Source organism: Pristis pectinata, chromosome 19, assembly GCF_009764475.1.
Source record: "Pristis pectinata isolate sPriPec2 chromosome 19, sPriPec2.1.pri, whole genome shotgun sequence".
NCBI lineage: Eukaryota > Metazoa > Chordata > Chondrichthyes > Rhinopristiformes > Pristidae > Pristis > Pristis pectinata.
Window position 1 is genome coordinate 1,191,522 of NC_067423.1, and position 18,209 is coordinate 1,209,730.

General features: G+C 45.1%; 1 protein-coding gene across 5 annotated transcripts in view; it reads right to left on the bottom strand.

Moving 5' to 3' along the window:
- The window catches only part of LOC127580343 (semaphorin-3A-like), a 271,887-nt gene that overhangs the window by 135,804 nt on the left and 117,874 nt on the right, over positions 1-18,209 (bottom strand). The window lies entirely within an intron of this gene.

Consider the following 18,209-nt stretch of genomic DNA (forward strand, 5'->3'; position numbering starts at 1 on the left):
AGGGTGGTGGTTGAAAGGACCTATTTGGGCTGGAGGCCTGTGAGTAGTGGTGTTCCGCAGGGATCTGTGCTGGGACCTCTGCTGTTTGTGATGTACATAAATGACCTGGATGAGTATGTTGATGGGTGGGTTGGTAAGTTTGCAGACGATACCAAGATTGGTGGAGTTGTGAATAGTGCAGAAGACTGACGACGGATACAGCATGATATAGATCAGCTGCAGATGTGGGCAGAGAAATGGCAGATGGAGTTTAACCCGGATAACTGTGAGGTGTTGCACCTTGGTAGGACTAATGTCATGAGACAGTACACTGTTAAGGGCAAGACTCTTAACAGTATTGAAGAGCAGAGAGACCTTGGGGTGCAAATCCATTTTTCATTGTAAGTGGCTACACAGGTAGACAGGGTGGTTAAGAAAGCTTATGGAATGCTTGCTTTCATTAATCAAGGTATTGACTACAGGAGTCAAGAAGTTACGATGCATCTCTATAGAAATCTGGTTAGGCCACATTTAGAGTATTGCGTGCAATTCTGGTCACCTCACTATAGGAAGGATGTCAAGGCTTTAGAGAGGGTGCAGAGGAAGTTTACTAAGATGCTGCCTGGATTAGAGGGCATGTGCTATCAGGAGTGGCTGGACAAACTTGAGAGCTTTTCTCTGGAGCGGCGGAGGCTGAGGGGTGATCTGTTGGAAGTGTATAAAATTATGTGGGGCATAGATAGGGTGGACAAGCAATATCTTTTTCCCATTATTGAGCGATCCAATACCAGAGGGCATGCATTTAAGGTGAGAGGAGGTAGGTTCAGAACAGACGTGAAGGGTACATTTTTTACTGAGAGAGTGGTGGATGCCTGGAATGCATTGCCTGATAGGGTGGTGGAGGCAAATTCATTGGGGGCTTTTCAGAGGGGCTTGGATGGGCACATGAATGAGAGGAAAATGGAGCGATATGGGCATTCTGTAGGTAGGAGGGAATAGCTCTGTCGGCACAACATTGTGGGCTGAAGGGCCTGTTCTGTGCTGTACTGTTCTATGTTCTATGTTCTATGTTCCATGTTCTATGTAAGCTGAAGCTGACAGAGGGCACCTCTGATGTTACCCCCTTCCCAGCCCAGCCCCAACCAGGAACAGGACTGGTTGAGTCTGGGTGCCCACTTTATGAGTTTTGAACTCATAGAAACAGGAGCAAGAGGAAACATTTGGGGCTGTTCCACTTTTAATTCGGATGATGGCTGACTGTCTATCTCACAGCCACATCCCTTCTCTCCCCACACCCTTCTATGCCTGTGGCATCCCGAAACACCTCCTTCTTACATACATTCAGCGCCTGCGCCTCCACATCCCTCTGTGGCAGAGAATTCCACAAGGTCAGTGAAGACATTTCTCCTTATCCAATCCCAAATCTTCTGCTCCTAGGCAGTGTTGTAGTCCACACAGTCGAACCTGTCTGTGGGTCCAAATTATACCCTACCTGAAAGCAAAATTCTGCAGATCCTGTTAATCTGAAATAAAACAGCAAACACTGGAAATACTCAGTGGGTCAGGCAGGATCTGTGGAGAGAGAAACAGGGTTAATGTTTCAGGTCGATGACCTTTCAGGAGACGTGGGAAATGTTAGAGATAAACAGGTTTTGAGGTGCAGTGGACACGAGAGAAGAAAGTCCATGTTGGGGTAGAGAGCAGGAGAGACGAGGGTACAGGTTTACAATGGGGTGATAGAATTAGTAGAGGGGGAAGAAATGAGAGGAGGGGAACTAAAACTTGTTTATCCTGAACTTTTTCCAGTTCTGACAGGATCTCATTGACAGAAACATTAAATCCATTTTTCTTTCCATCGACACTGCCTGACCTGCTGAGGTTTTCCAGAAGTTTCTCATTTTACTTCAAATATCCAACGGAAATGCACTCCTCTCCTGCTGGGTGGTTAGGTTACAGCTGTGATATAGTTTCCAAAATGTGAAGGAATATTCCACGCCCGGGATAGACATCCCACACCGTAATGGGTCCAGAACAAACACGGCTTGTGGGTGTGGAGAGACAGTTAGAATCCCAGGCAGCTCTGCCTTGGTTATTCTAACCTTGCCAGTTACCACACTGCTTATAGAATCACAAGAGTCACACAGCATGGAAACAGGCCCTTCGGCCCAACTGGTCCATGCCGACGGTGTTGCCTAGTGTACTCCTCCCATCAGATCTATCAGGTCCAGCTTGGCTTTCATGTTGCTCCCAGCCCATAGAGCAGTGGTGACATCCAATACCTTCGTAACTCTGACAAAGAATCCTTCCGGAATATGTCTGCTCTCACCAGTTTCACACCAACTCCAAGTGTTGCCTCTGGGTTTGTGTCAATAAGTCCCAGAGATGGCTAAAGATTGGCAATACCAACTTTATGTTGGGCTCACAGAGTGAAAAGATCGACACTGCTGTACCTTAATGGTAGCACAAAGACCAAACTTCAAGCACAGACTTTCCTGACACAACCACTTCACTCACTGAAGCAGACTGCCAACCTAGCTGAAGATGAATTTACTTCATAAGGAGTTTGAAGAGATTTGGTACGTCACTAAAGACTCTTACAAATTTCTACAGATGTATGGGGAGAGCATTCTGACTGGTTTCATCGCCGCTTGGTACGGAGGCTCCAATGCACAGGATCACAAGAGGCTGCAGAGGATTGCAGACTCAGCCAGCTCTATCACGGGCACAACCCTCCCCACCAGCCTCCCCTCCTTGCACTCTGTCTTTACCTCTCATTGTTTTGGTCAAGCAGCCAGCATAATCAAAGACCCCACCCACCCGGGACATTCTCTCTTCTCTCCTCTTCCATCAGGTAGAAGATACAGGAGCCTGAGGGCACGTACCACCAGACTTAAGGTCAGCTTCTACCCCACTGTGATAAGACTATTAAACGGTTCCCTTATACAATAAGATGGACTCTGACCTCACAATCTACCTTGTTGTGACTTTGCACCTTATTGCACTGCACTTTCTCTGTAGCTGTGACACTTTACTCTGTACTGTTACTGTTTTTACCTGTACTACATCGATGAACTCTGTACTAACTCAAGGTAACTGCACTGTGTAATGAATTGACCTGTACGATCGGTTTGTCAGACAAGTTTTTCACTGTACCTCGGTACAAGTGACCATAATAAATCAATACCAATACCATTGAGAACATCTTCAAGAGGCGGTGCCTCAAGAAGGCGGCATCCATCACTGAGGACCCTCACCATCAGGGACATGTTCTCTTCTCGTTACTACCATCAGGGAGGAGGTACAGGAGCCTGAAGACCCACACTCAACGATTCAGGAATAGCTTCTTCCCCTCCACCATCAGATTTGTGAACGGTCCATGAACCCATGAACACTACTTTGTTATTCCTTTTTTAAATTTATTTTGTAATGTATAGCACTCTTATGTCCTGCACTGTACTGCTGCTGCAAAACAACACATTTCATGTCATATGTTAGTGATAATAAACCTGATTCAGATTCTGGTTCTGACCCACACTGATTCTTCAGATCTCACAAGGTTTGAACTGTGAACTTTCACAGTATTGGGACATGGTCAAAGTGGTGAGCAGTGTTTGGACATGTGGTCTGGCAGGTCATGGAGTCATAAAGACCTACAGCATGGAAACTGGCCCTTCGGCCCAAATGGTCCATGCCGACCAAGGCCCTTTGCTGCTGAATGGAGACAAACACTTCACATGGAGTAAGACAGAATATTTAAAAGGTGCACCAGTTCAGGATGGTCCAAGTTTGAAGCTGCAGCAACAGCAGATATCACTGATGAAGGTCGTCAACCTGACATGTAAAATCTGTTCCTCTCTCCACAGATGCTGACTAACCTGCCGAATACCCCCAGCACTACCTGTTTTATTTCAGATTTCCAGCATGTGCAATTTGTTGGTTTTCAATTACTTTGAATTTATAAGATAAGACAAGATATCTTTATTAGTCACATGTACATTGAAACACACAGTGAAATGTACCTTTTGCTTAGAGTGTTCTGGGGGCAGCCCGCAAGTGTCGCCACGCTTCTGGCGCCAACATAGCATGCCCACAACTTCCTAACCCGCACGTCCTTGGAATGTGGGAGGAAACTGGAGCACCCAGAGGAAACCCACGCAGACATGGGGAGAACATACAAACTCCTTACAGACAGCGGGTGGAATTGAACCTGGGTCGCTGGCGCTGTAATAGCATTACGCTAACCGCTGGGAGTATCAGAGTTTTCATAAACAGTACTGGTTTTGTCTGTGTTACCCTAAAGGAACTCGGGGAGGCGAATCAGCGACAACATTTAACAAGGCAAGCTCAGTCATACCACGAGGCACAGCCGTGAAGTCTTCACTTTGGTTTTCATTGTTTGCTTGGCAGAGTTTGCACTCCAAAGGTCCTTTCAACGCCATGGAGAGTCCACAATGTTTCCTCAACGTTTGTACAAAGCCCTCAATAATGTTCTCTGATATTACTGAAAGCAAGAAGCATCGTCCAAGAATAACAAGATACAATCTTCAAGATCCTTTTGAGATGAGCCTGGGGCTAAGTTATAAGCACAGTTGGGAACGGATTGCTGCAGTCAGTGGGTCTACTGCTCGCTGCATTCCTGCGTTAGTGTTGGAGTCGAGCAGATTAATAATGTGAGTGATGTCGCATGCGCGGAGTCTTCGCTGATGCTCAGCAGTGGATCAGGCACTGGGTCTGCAGGGCAGGAAGCCAGTAAAGTGCAGGGATGTCACCCTGCACTAATCAGGTGACCACTCTTCAACGTTCAAAGGAGCAGAACACAATTAATCTAGCGCAGAATTCAGAACCTTTATATTTTGTGTGTTGAAGATAAAAATAATAGCTCTAGAAAGCTCCAAATCTATTTAAGCTACTTTCCACAAGCTTTATACTTAAAATTGAACCTTTAACTGTGGAACAAACAATGAACAGCAGTGTGGTACAATTTATACATCTTAATTTTAAACTCGCTGTGCTGAACAGCAGTTGAAATCTTAATCCACAGTTATACTTCTGTGTAACTGTACGATTGAACTAATGTTTCCCCAAATTAAACTCTGCGTTAAAGGAAACGTTTCATTTCTTCATTTTCATAAAGAAACCCCTCTAATAATACTTAGAAATTGCATATAATGCATTCTGAAATGCTGGGAACCTCTGTTGGAAGGTGTTGGGAGTTGGCTGGCTGTGACAACGTCTATAGATCTAGGGGCTGAAGCAGACAGTTCCTGTAAACAGGGAGCAGGGTGCAGATTGTTGCAGTACAGTCGGGAAGCACACTGACCCCACAGTGACTCCACAGTGGAGAAACATGCTGACCCCACAGTGGGTATCAATTGATGGGACCCCACAGTCCCATCAATTCTCCAATCTACATGCTTGTTAATGAAGGGTCCCCATGCAAAGGAGGAACCAATAAATTTAGCATAAAAAGGGAACTGTTTGGAACAGAAGATTTTGTAAAGTTAGGATTCAATGTTCTTTTAGGATTTAGAGATTTATTAATAATTTGCATTTATCTGGCTGGACCTGAAATTGCTTGTCCTCATTGCACACTTATGGAATTGGTTCTATTTATGAAAGTAAGAAATCTTACTAGAAGACTGACTACAAACACAGCAACATGGTCTGATCCTGCAGTCAGTGAAAAGACAGCAATGTTCACTACTGGCTTCTGTGGTAAGTGACATGGTCACTTCTCTGGATCCACCAGTGTTATCAATCAGATAACTGTGGTGGTCCCAAATAGTGAGGTCTGTGCAGTAGAGACGCCCGTGTCATCGCATGGGTGGGCCAGAACAAGCTCGGCTACAAAACAACGTGTAAACCTTTGACAGGCAGGAAAGCCATGTTCACTGGCTTAACTGGCTGCCAAACCTGCAACTAACTTTGAATGTTCTCATTGTCTCTGACATTCAAAACCATGTGAAAAAGAAACATTTCAATCAATTCACAAATGTTAATTACTAACACTTCCTCATTGCAACCAAACCCCTCCACTGAGGAAAAATGGGTTCATTCCGGAGAAGTGTGAGGTGGTACACTTTGGAAGGACAAACTCCAAGGCGGAGTACAAGGTTAATGGCAGGATTCTGGGCAGTGTGGAGGAGCAGAGGGATCTGGGGGTCCATATCCACAGATCACTGAAAGTTGCCTCACAGGTAGATAGGGTAGTTAAGAAAGCTTATGGGATGTTAGCTTTCATAAGTCATGGGATCAAGTTTAAGAGCCGCAAGGTAATGATGCAGCTTTACAAAACTCTGGTTAGACCACACTTGGAGTACTGTGTCCATTTCTGGTTGCCTCATTATAGGAAGGATGTGGAGCTGTTGGAGAGGGTGCAGAGGGGATTTACCAGGATGCTGCCTGGATTAGAGAGTATGGATTATGAGGAGAGACTAAAGGAGCTTGGGATTTACTCATTGGAGAGAAGGAGGATGAGAGGAGACTTGATAGAGGTGTACAAAATATTAAAAGGAATAGATAGAGTGGACAGCCAGCGCCTCTTTCCCAGGGCACCAATGATCAAAACAAGAGGGCATGGTTTAAAGTAATGGGTGGGAAGTTCAAGGGAGATATCAGAGGGAGGTTTTTTACCCAGAGAGTGGTTGGTGCATGGAATGCGCTGCCTGGGGTGGTGGTGGAGGCAGGTACATTGGTCAAATTCAAGAGATTAGTAGATAAGCATATGGAGGAATTTAAAATAGAGGGATATGTGGGAGGAAGGGGTTAGATAATCTTAGGTGAGGTTTAAAGGTCGACACAACATTGTGGGCTGAAGGGCCTGTATTTTGCTGTGCTGTTCTATGATTCTATGACTCTGGGCAATTTTAACCTAACCTGGGCCATGTTTGATGTGCAGGCTCCCCTGTGAAAGTGCCGAAGATTTGCAGAGAGTTCCATTTCTGAGTACAATTCAGGGAATGATCAGCAAAACAACAGGAAGAGTGGCCAGCAAGGTTGGGGTTTCTACCTTTTGTGTGGGAGACCCAGACCTGCAGAGACTTGTGGAGGGAGAGGGTGCTTGACCTGCATGGAAGTGCCTGCAGTTCCCAGCACGTTCCACCTACTGACTCAACTAATTGTTCCGCTCTGTTTTCTGTCGTAGCCACTTACTCCTTATCTGTTTTGGACTTTTGGATCCACAGTGTCTTCTGCAGCCAAGAACGGAAGCAGGTGTCCTTCACACAGGCTCCACCAATCCTATTGTTATCACAGAGATGTGCAGGGGAAATTGGTGTGAGTAACCCTCTTCTGGGAGGAATCACCGCTGAAATCTCCCTTTTAATAAGAAGCGAGTCTTTCTCTGTGATTGACCCAATGATGAAGCTGCTACAGCAGAAGTAACCCCCTTCACACCTTCTGTGGTTTCGTTCGAGCTTCGCTAATGACCAAGGGTGGCACCCTGCCCCAGTTCATTCATCTAGATTCGGGAGGGGGTCTGTGAAGAATGAATTCACAACTAACCTTTGCCCCTCGGGGCTGGAGAAGGGAATGATCTTTTGTGAGATGACCGGGTCATCTGAACCTTAACTGCTAAAATGTAAACCAAATGCTCACAGATCAGCTACCTGTTCAATGATGTGCCCAATCCACATCTCGCTGGAGATTGCCAATACCTTGAGTATTCACGGGAGCAAAGGACCTGGTTGAAAACCACCTGAACAATCATGTACTGATGTCAGTGACTGTCTTACTGACTCTTCTCCAGGGAATCTAATGAAATGATGTGCTGGTGTCGTCTGCACAGAACCTTCTGCTCCATTCTAATGCATTGAGGTGTGCTGATGGAATTACTTTTGGACAAGCATCTGTCCACGACAGCAGAAGAAACAGACTTGCATTCATACAGAGCTTTTCGTGACCTCAGAATCCTCAAAAATGAATTCCATTTCCCAAAGACTGATGTTTAGTTAAGAACAGACATGTCTGTGTCTGACTGGGTGAAGACCAACTAGGCAATTATCTTATCTAAGGTGAACCCTCAACTGACAAGAACCTCTTCAGTTCCCCACAGCTGTGTCTGGAGAAGTCACAGCTTGTTGCCACAGATGCAAGGTACCTCCTTCGATGCAGAAACTGTTTTTATGGTGGTTTGATCACCATGGAATGGAAGAGAATGCCTGCCTTGAAGGATCAGTTCCATAATGTGGGGAGCATCTCCACCAGCTTTGCAGCCTGAACCTGTGTCATCAGAGAATTGTCCTGACATCTGATTCTCTGACCATTAGGCTGAGGGCTGCTGGCTGGAGGCTCAAACAAATTAATGTGAAAAGATGTACAACAGCAGCATCAAACGACAGCCGACAAGGTGCTCGCCCCCCCTGCTGTCACACAGCTCAAATTATTGATGAGCAAAGCCGTGTTCGTCGGCTGGAGCGGCTGGTGAACAGTTTGGCTTTGCATTAAAAGATCATGTGACCAGCAACAGAACCTGCTGTAGGTGGCTGGGTACAGACTGGGCAGAGTGTGGTCAGAGCAGTGGGTCCAGGGCTGAGGAGGGTTAATTCTGAGTCTGTGCTCAATTCTCGCCCTGCTTCGTCTCTCTCTCTCTCTATCTCTCTCTCTCACGCACACACACACACACACACACATACTCACACATACACATACACACACACACATACACACAGACACAGACACACACACAGACCCACACACACAGACCTACACACACACACACACACACACACACACACACACACACTTACACATACACACAGACACAGACACACAGGCACACACTCACAGGCATACACACACACACACACACACATCAACAAAGAGAAGCGATGGTTTCTGACATGTTGACAGTCTATTCTTGAACTGTGTTCATTTCATAGACCCAGCCTGGACTGGTGATGCTTCCTACAATATCCGTCTGTGTTGAAGCTGATGACCCATCATCAGTCACGGCTTTTAATTAAACTTCCCAGAATGGCAGTTGTTTTGTTCTCTTGTTTTCTTGCAGTTAATCAATAATGCACTAGTGCTGTTCTATAACCATTTAGACTCACTGATGGATCCTCCCTGACGTAAGTGGACCAACAGCAAGTTCAATGCAAATGGAAATTTCACTTTGTTTTAACTGCTGTCAAATCGCACTGATGTGCCGAAGTTCAGTGCAGTTAATTGCCTGCAGCACCATGCACTGTGCAGTAGGAGACTGGATTCCAAGATGTTGCCAGGAACGGAAGGCTGTACTTATAAGGAGAGGTTGGCCAGGCTGGGATTGTTCTCCCTGGAACGTAGGAGGCTGAGGGGTGAACGAGGTTTATAAAGTTATGAAGGGCATTGACAGGGCAGATAGTCACTGTCTTGCTATCCGCTGGGCAGGGGAGTCCAGAACGAGAGGGCACAAGTCTAAGGTGAGAATACCTGAGAGGTAAGTGTGTCACACTGAGGACAGTGGTTATCTGGAATGAACTGCCAGAGAAGGCAGCAGAAGCAGATACAATTACAGCGGTTAAAAGACGTTAGATTAGGGGGGGCACCTTAGTCGGCATGGACCAGTTGGGCTGAAGGGCCTGTTTCCATGTTGCATGACTCTATGGCTCTATGACAGGTACTGGGATAGGAAAGGCGTAGAGGGATGTGGGTCCAGTGCCGGCAAACGGTCGGCATGGACTAGATGGGCCGAAGGGCCCATTTCTGTGCTGTATGATTCTATGATTCCATGAATGATTACATGCACAAAGTTTTCTCCATACTCCCTTTCAAACTAACACTGTATTGCAAACTCTACTGTTTTTCTAGTGTCTGTGCCTCTGCTTTCTGTTGAACTTAGAGATGTAAATAAGTCTCAAATTACTTTATATTGGGAATGCCAACATTTTATTCCCAATTGATTTGTGCAATGGAGTGTCATCGTCAAACATAGAACATGGAACAGTACAGCACAGAACAGGCCCCTCAGCCCACAATGTTGTCCTTCCTACCTACAGAATGCCCACATCCCTCTATTTTCCTCTCATTCATGTGCCCATCCAAGCACCTCTTAAAAGCCCCCAATGAGTTTGCCTCCACCACCCTATCAGGCAACGCATTCCAGACATCCACCACTCTCTCAGTAAAAAACGTACCCCCCAGAGAGTGGTGTATTTGGACTGCAGTAACCCTTTCTCAATCGCATGCTTTCACCTTCGGTCCGTGAGCCATTTAACTGACCCTCACTTTATCCAAATTATTTTCGGATCATCAGTAATATCGTTAAATATAAATCAGTGAGAATAATATAACTATTAATTCTTCTATAATCCAGCCTTGCTTCTAGCTGATAAACATTGTAATGTTGACAATAATTCACTGATTTATTTATTGTACAAATAACACTAAAAGAAGACCACGCACCCTCACTGGTGCCTGTGTCAGCGATGGTAACTTCTCTTGGTCACTGTCAATTAAATCAGGTGGAGCAATGTCACCAAATCTGGAGCAACAAACAACCTGCTGGAGGAACTCAGCGGGTCGAGCAGCATCTGTGGGGGGAGAGGAATTGGTGACCTTTCGGGTTGAAACCCTCCATCAGGTTACAATTCCTCTCCCCCCCCACAGATGCTGCTCGACCCGCTGAGTTCCTCCAGCAGATTGTTTGTTGCTCCAGATTCCAGTGTCTGTGGTATCTTGCATCACCAAAATTGAATTTGGTCATTGTTTTGTTACTCTTTGTGGGATCTTGCTGTGTATAAATTAGCTGCCGGGTTCTAATGTCATAGAGGAATGTGAACACACTGTCTGAGAAGGTGGTGGAGGCAGAGACTCTCACAGCATTCAGGTATCGAGACAAACGCCCTTGTGTTGCAAAAGCTTAAAAGACTGGTATATGGGATTAGTGTGGATGGGTACGTGATGGTCAGTGTGGACATGATAGGCTGAAGGGCCTGTTTCCAGACTCCATGTCTCCATGTCTCCATGACTGTGACCAATTTCTGGATGTCCAGACACAATGAAAGGTGTTGAGGTCTCTTTCTTTCTGGGTATTAAAATTGAGATGTTTTTAGGAATGTCCTCCCTTTATACAGAGAGGTTTCCTTCAGCTGATAGAAGGTAAAAGAGCAGAACTGACATTTAAAACTCGTAAAATTACTCTTACATTTATCGAGCCAATGATCGACATTCTGCAAGGTATGACATCTGCTTTTGGTGAAAGAGAGAGAATCCCAATAGGTTGTCAGTAACACCGGTGCTCTGAAGACAGCACTATGCCACGATGATGAAAATATACTTAACTATGCAATTACTTTCTAATCTAAATAAATATGAGGCACAGAACAGTTATTCATAATAAAACTTGTGCAACAAATCTGGCTGCACAGTGACGACCAAACAAAGGCTTGCAAATGAGTTCAAATTGTTGACAGGACTTTAGTTGCAGGTAATCATTTGTGAACTATTACAGGAGTTATGAAAGTGGCCTTGAATGTGCATAATGTTCCTGATTTTCACTCCAGGCCTGCAAACATGTGCTGTTTAACTTCTGAAATCCTCACAGTAATAACACTGGTGGATCTGGCCCCACGCTGCAGTCAATAGCTCTCCAATCATATGTGCTCCTAAAATGTTTTCATATGTTCCTCTTATAGCCAAAGTTCTCAGTGTACAACGGAAGGACAAATATGAGAACAGCTTGTCAGTGAGGTGAGGATGATGCACGCCTCCCTGCTCTGTGCGAGGGAGGGAGATGACTGAAGAGGTGCTGGGAGAAGCTGCACAATTGGGCAGCATTGGACCCAAGGCAGGACAAATTCCGAGGGACCCTGCTCCTCACCGCTCTCCTGTGATCTCATTGACTGCCCAGTAAAGGCAAGATCCTGATTGGCTCTCACAGCAACCTCGAGTCATCTCATTGTCAACACTCACTGAAAAGGCTTGAATACAGGTCAGTGATGATCAGGCGAGTGAAAGCAGAGTGATGGAATGTTACCAGGTCTACTCAAGAGAGAAAGGGATGGAAAAACCTCCGTGGAGACATATGTCAGTGGAGATAGGACACCTGGTTGAGTGGTGTTGCAACAAACACTTCTCATTCAAATTTAGTAAAACTAAAGAGCTGATTGTTGACTTCAGGAAGGGGAAGGAAGGTGAACATACACCAGTCTACATTGGGGGATCGGCAGTGGAGAGAGTCAGTAGTTTTAAATTCCTGGTTGTTAACATATTGGATGACCTGAAGGTCTCATACCAGAGCGCATGTGTTTAAGGTGAGAGGGGGTAAGTTCAAAGGAGGTGTGTGGGGCAAGTTTTTTACACAGAGAGTGGTGGGTGCCTGCAATGTGCTGCCTGGGGTGGTGGTGGAGACAGATACGATCGAAGTGTTCAAGAAGCTCTAGATAGGAAAATGGATGTGAGGGAATTGTGCAGGCAGAAGCGATTAGTTCAGTTGGGCATTTTATTACTCGTAATTGGTTCGGCACAACATTGTGGGCCGAAGGGCCTGTTCCTGTGCTGTACTGTTCTATGTTCTAAGTAAGTTTCTCATTGTAGCTGTGCATACATGTACTTGTGCATGTGACAATAAACTCGACTTTTGACTTTGACATGTCAATGCACAAAGAAAGAAAAGATTGTGAACAATTCCTTAATTTAACAGGAATGCAACTTCCGCGTTTGGGAGCTCCAGTGTCTGTGCTATAGGATGGTAGTGTATAAGGTCAGGTCTACCTTTCTTCCTGTACTTCTCTCCATCGGAATCCTTTCACATTGACAGAGTAGAGGCAAGATACATGCCATGGAATGGATGCCATGGATACATTCCTTTCAGGGAAGGAAGAGGAAGATTTAAAGGAACATCAGCCAACAGACATCTCACAGCAGCTACTTCTCAGAATTCTGCCCCTGTCTGTGTAATGTGGAGAGACTCCTTCCCCCAAAATGTCTGCAGCACAGGAGGAGTTAACACACTGAGATTAAAACCTGTGGTTTGTTACACCTGCACCATGAATGGAGCACTGGAAGCAGGATGTTTGTACAGAGCATAGAATCAAGTCCATGCTCATTCAAGGTGATGTGGCTTCCACTTCCTTTCACTTGTTGCCTTTTGGAGTAAGTGTTTGGAAAGAAACAGGTGAGTACAGTATATATTCTTCTAACATGAAAAACAATTGTTACAGAAAATAACTCTTTGCAAACTGCCCATCCCATGTGAATAGAAACGGATGTGTTTGGGTCTGGTTCCTAATCCTTGGATAAGATCATTTTAAAACAAGCTAACTCAATTAAAACCACATTCTTGTGCAATCATCTTGCACAAGGCTGCTGTCAACCTGCCAGTTGATGCATGTTAACCAACCAGTCTCAAATGTAACTTACTGATTAAACTACCTGAAGGAGATGTCAGTGATGCAAATAATGTTGTTTCTCAGAACCATCACTGCATTCAGTCTGCCTACCATTGTTGGCGGTGTCAGAAACTCTCCCCTTTGATCCTTGAAGCACAGACTGTACTACGATGGGAAACCCACTGGAAGCTCCCTCTGATATTCTGTTCTGTCTCTCAGCTGCCAGAGGAGGTTATGACAGTGCAGGTAACATGACAGCAGCCAGTGCATTCTGCCTTCGCTCTCCCAGTGGAGAGAACCCACTGTGGGACAGAAAGGGAAGATCTTGTTCCAGGACTTGAAACAGGAACAATGTAAAATTATCACAGGTTCTTCTTATAATAAGGGTGGCACAACATGGTGGGCCAAAGGGCCTGTATTCTGCCGTATTTTTCTATGGTTCTATAATGGAGGGAAACTGACAGCAACTTGTGGAAATTCTGCTTGTACGGGTCAGTGGAAATATGGAAGCTGCTGTCAACGATTCTCTCCTCTCCACACCGCACATGGTTTTGTAACTTCTCCTGTTTGATCCACTCCTGAATGGGAAAATACTTTGGGCATTTATGGACTCTTCATGACTAAAGGATCCTAAAAATGTCATACTTTGCTGCATAAGGTTTCAGTACAACTTTTTCTGCTTTGTAAACTCTTGGGCCTTAAAACAACTAATATTAAATATTAGTTGATATGGTCCTTCACAACCATTTCAATTTCTACACCTGTGTAAAATAATAAGTTAATTTTCATGTTATATTTTTAAAATGTAAGCGTGATATTTTAGCTTTTACATTAAACTCACAAGTGCTCCATCAACTATTTGATACTTTGTCAAATGTTCGGTAAAATAAATGATGTTTTTCCCCTTGTTTGCTGTCTTTCAGAGTCAGTCACTGATTTGCTGCTCAGCCATCTAATGACATCACAGCTGATAGACGCCAGGGTTCCTTGGGATCTGACACTCGATAGTTGTTGGGAAAGGGAAGCTCCACGTCTGAGATGTCACAAGATCTTTATGGGTAGCACTCTCTCAGTCAGCACCAGGGCTGGTGCTTCACTGTCGATGGGGAAATCTGAACTCATTGAATCCGGTGGAGGTAGGTTGGGATGGTAATGTGGCATTCATGGCTTTGCATCTGCGGCTGCTTAATGCTTGAACCTTGTAGCCAAACTGGAGGTCTTAGGTTTAAAGTGAGAGAGGAGGAGGTTTAAAGGGGATCTGAGGGGTAAATGTTTCACCCACAGAGTAATAATGAAGGGTCTCGGCCCGAAATGTCGACTGTTTCTTTCCCTCCAAGGATGCTCCTGACCTGCTGAGTTCCTCAGGCACTTCTTGTGTATTGCTCCAGATTCCAGCATTGCGGAATTTTTTGTGTCACACACAGAGTAGTTGGTATCGGGAATGAGCTGCCAGAGGACATGGTGGAGGCAGGAACAAGAACAATGTTTAAGAGGCACCTGGACAGGTGCTTGAATGAACAGGGCACAGGGAGCTATGGAATTATTTCAGGCAGGTGGGTTCTGTATAGATAAGCACAATGACACAGTGGGCTGAAGGGCCTGTGTCCATGACAAACTCACACCTTGTCAATCAGATCCACAGGATCTGTCCAAACAGTTTCCACACTGCAGAAGATTACCAGCAACATCAACAGCTTTAATTGCCTCTTCCAACAATTGGAAAACCAGATCTGCCTGGGCTTGTGTGGAATGGAACATTACAGTTCTGATAGTGAACCCTGTCTGGCCACAGTCTCTGCAAGCAGGCAGAGAATTAATTAAAAATTATTGCATTTGATTAATCTGCTCACGTTGAATTTTCATTTTGCATCGTACTATCTGGAATTGAGGAAACATCAAATTATATTTAATTCATGTAAAAGCCAGTTTATTAACAAAATCCATGAAGTGGAGAGCTTGCCAATTTAAACTGAACACATCCATAGGGAAACTGTGATGTTGGATGGGAAGAGAAACCAGATTTCCACCCAGTCCTGTGGGACCCTCAGCAAGAGAGTTCAATTAAAATTGTCCCATGGATGCCTGGCTTTGTTTTGCTTTGATATACATAAATTATTGGAAAAATGTGGGACTTTTTGTACATTGTCTTTTGGGCAGCTCATAAACACTGGAATTTTGAACCAATGGTCAGGCTAAACTCTGTAGCATTTTCTTGGCAGTATACCTGATAAATTCCACATTATGATGAACACAGGACTACTCTAAATCCTGAATCAAAGTGCCAACATTCTTTTATAAAATAAATTTCCATCCCACTGGGTTTTGTACCAAGCTAGCTTTAACTGATTTTTTCTATAACCCATAACAGTCAGAAATGGTGAAGGCAGTCATCCACCTTCTTTGTGTTGCTTCAAACATAAATCTGAAAAGCCTCTACTTTAAAATAATGTTGCACTAAAACCTCAACATCCTTATATCCCTGGCTGCTGTAGAGTAACATAGAACAGAGATGGAGCCTTGATGGAATGATGGTGGGGTTTTTGTCATTGTTGGTCAGCTCCAATTCATGTCAGATGGGGCCAGATGTGGACTCCAAGATGTTGTCCCAGCAAAGATGAAGGAATAATGCCAACCGTGTGACCCCAAGATGAAACGTCTGGTTCTTAATCATGGCTGCTCTTGCCATTCTCGATGGAATTGGAATTGATTTATTATTGTCACTTGTACAAAGGTACAGTAAAAAACTTGTCTTGCATACCGATCGTACAGGTCAATTCATTACACAGAGCATTGAGGTGGTACAAGGTAAATACAGAATGCAGAGTAGTGTCACAGCTGCAGGGGTGGAGGCTCTCTAAGAATAAAGGCTGTGTTGTACAATGCGGGGTTGCACATAATGGTGTAGGTTGTGTTACATGCTGGAGCATTGCTTCGCATGGGGCAGGTTGGGTTGCATGGTGCAGGATGCGATGCATGGTGCAGATTGTACACACTGCAGCCAGTGTACTGTTGTGGTGAGTGGAACAGATCGCGGAGACTGTTCACACTAGTATCAGACTTTGTTTGTGTGGTCATGTCTGTGTTTCTGCAGATATGTTGAATGTTCCATGGAACTCCAGATGAACCCTGCAATAGGTGGGATGGTAAATTGGTAAATTTTGGTAAATTGTCACATGTACCAAGGTACAGTGAAAAACTTTGTTTTGCATGCCATCCATACATCATTTCACCACATCAGTGCATGGAGGTAGTACAAGGGAAAACAATAATAATGTAGAATAAAGTGTTACAGTTACAGAGAAAGTGCAGTACAGGCAGACAATAAGGTGCAAGGTCACAACGAGCTAAATTGTGAGGTCAAGAGTCCATCTAGACGGCCGTTGAATAGTCTGATAACAGCGGGATAGAAGCTGTCCTTGAGCCTGGTGGTAAGTGCTTTCAGGCTTTTGTATCTGCCGTAAGGTGAGACACTCACTGGAGAGTGCATTAGGACAAAGTCTCTGCCACTCGGTCTCCCCACAATGCTCATGTTCATAGTCAGGGTCCTCACCTGGGCAATGTGACAGCTCTCTGCTGAAGGACTCTAATACTACCTGGTCCTGGCACCAATGCAGTGGAACAGCTTTTGTTAACGTTGCTTCTTTCCCCATCGAACTGGACTCTCCAACCAGTGGAAATAGACACAGACCTTCTACCCTGGCTATACTCTTTAGTCACCTGGTAACTCAGACCAAATCACACCTGAATGCACTTTGGTCTTACCACAATGAAATCCAGACTCTTTAGAAGTTAACCTTTGGTTTCCTAGTAAATGGTTGCTGCAAGTTATTGCCCCTACGTCATATAATCACAGAGTCACCCTGTCTGTAACCATCGTCTGGGACGGGAGGCAAGCCCAGCAGAAGGCTCAAACAGTGATGGATAAAGAAAGTTTGTACTGATCCTCTCAGCCAGCACCCAGCCTGTAGCCTTCTATACTTTGACATTCCAAGTGCTCATAAAACGTCTTACACCTCTGCTTACACCACCTCAGGGAGTGAGTTCCAGTCTGCAAACACCCTCACAGTGACAAATATCTTCCCCTGAATCTCCTACCCCTCACATTAAACCCATGGCCTTTGGTGTGGGGAAATGTTTCTCACCACTTACCCTATCTCTGTCCATCCTACTTCTGTACATCCCTGTCAGGGCTCCTCAGCATCTGCCGCTCCCTCTCCAGTCTCTCCTCATCACAGAAACGTTCCATCCCAGGCAACGTGCTGGTGAACCAGCTCTGCACTCTCTCCAGCACCATCACATCCTTCCTGTGGTGTGGCGACCAGAACTGCACACAGTTTTGATGCCAAACCCTGCCCACACATTCCAGATGTGATCTAACCTTTGTGCAGCTGTGTCAGTGCCTCAGTCCTGGGAGCCTGCCTCAGGTGGCTCCTTTACAAACCTGGTTCCCCACTATCCCCTCTCCCCTTCCCAAAGCTGGCCATCCAAATGTCCCCAAGCTCACTGATGGATCACCACAGCTCACTGACATATCACCATAGCTCACTGATAGATCACCACAGTTCACTGATGGATCACCACAGTTCACTGATGGATCACCACAGCTCATTGACGGATCACCACAGTTCACTGATAGATCACCACAGCTCACTGACATATCACCATAGCTCACTGATAGATCACCATAGTTCACTGATGGATCACCACAGTTCACTGATGGATCACCACAGCTCATTGACGGATCACCACAGTTCACTGATAGATCACCACAGCTCACTGACATATCACCATAGCTCACTGATGGATCACCACAGTTCACTGATGGATCACCACAGCTCACTAACATATCACCATAGCTCACCGACAGATCACCACAGTTCACTAATGGATCACCACAGTTTACTGACGGATCACCAC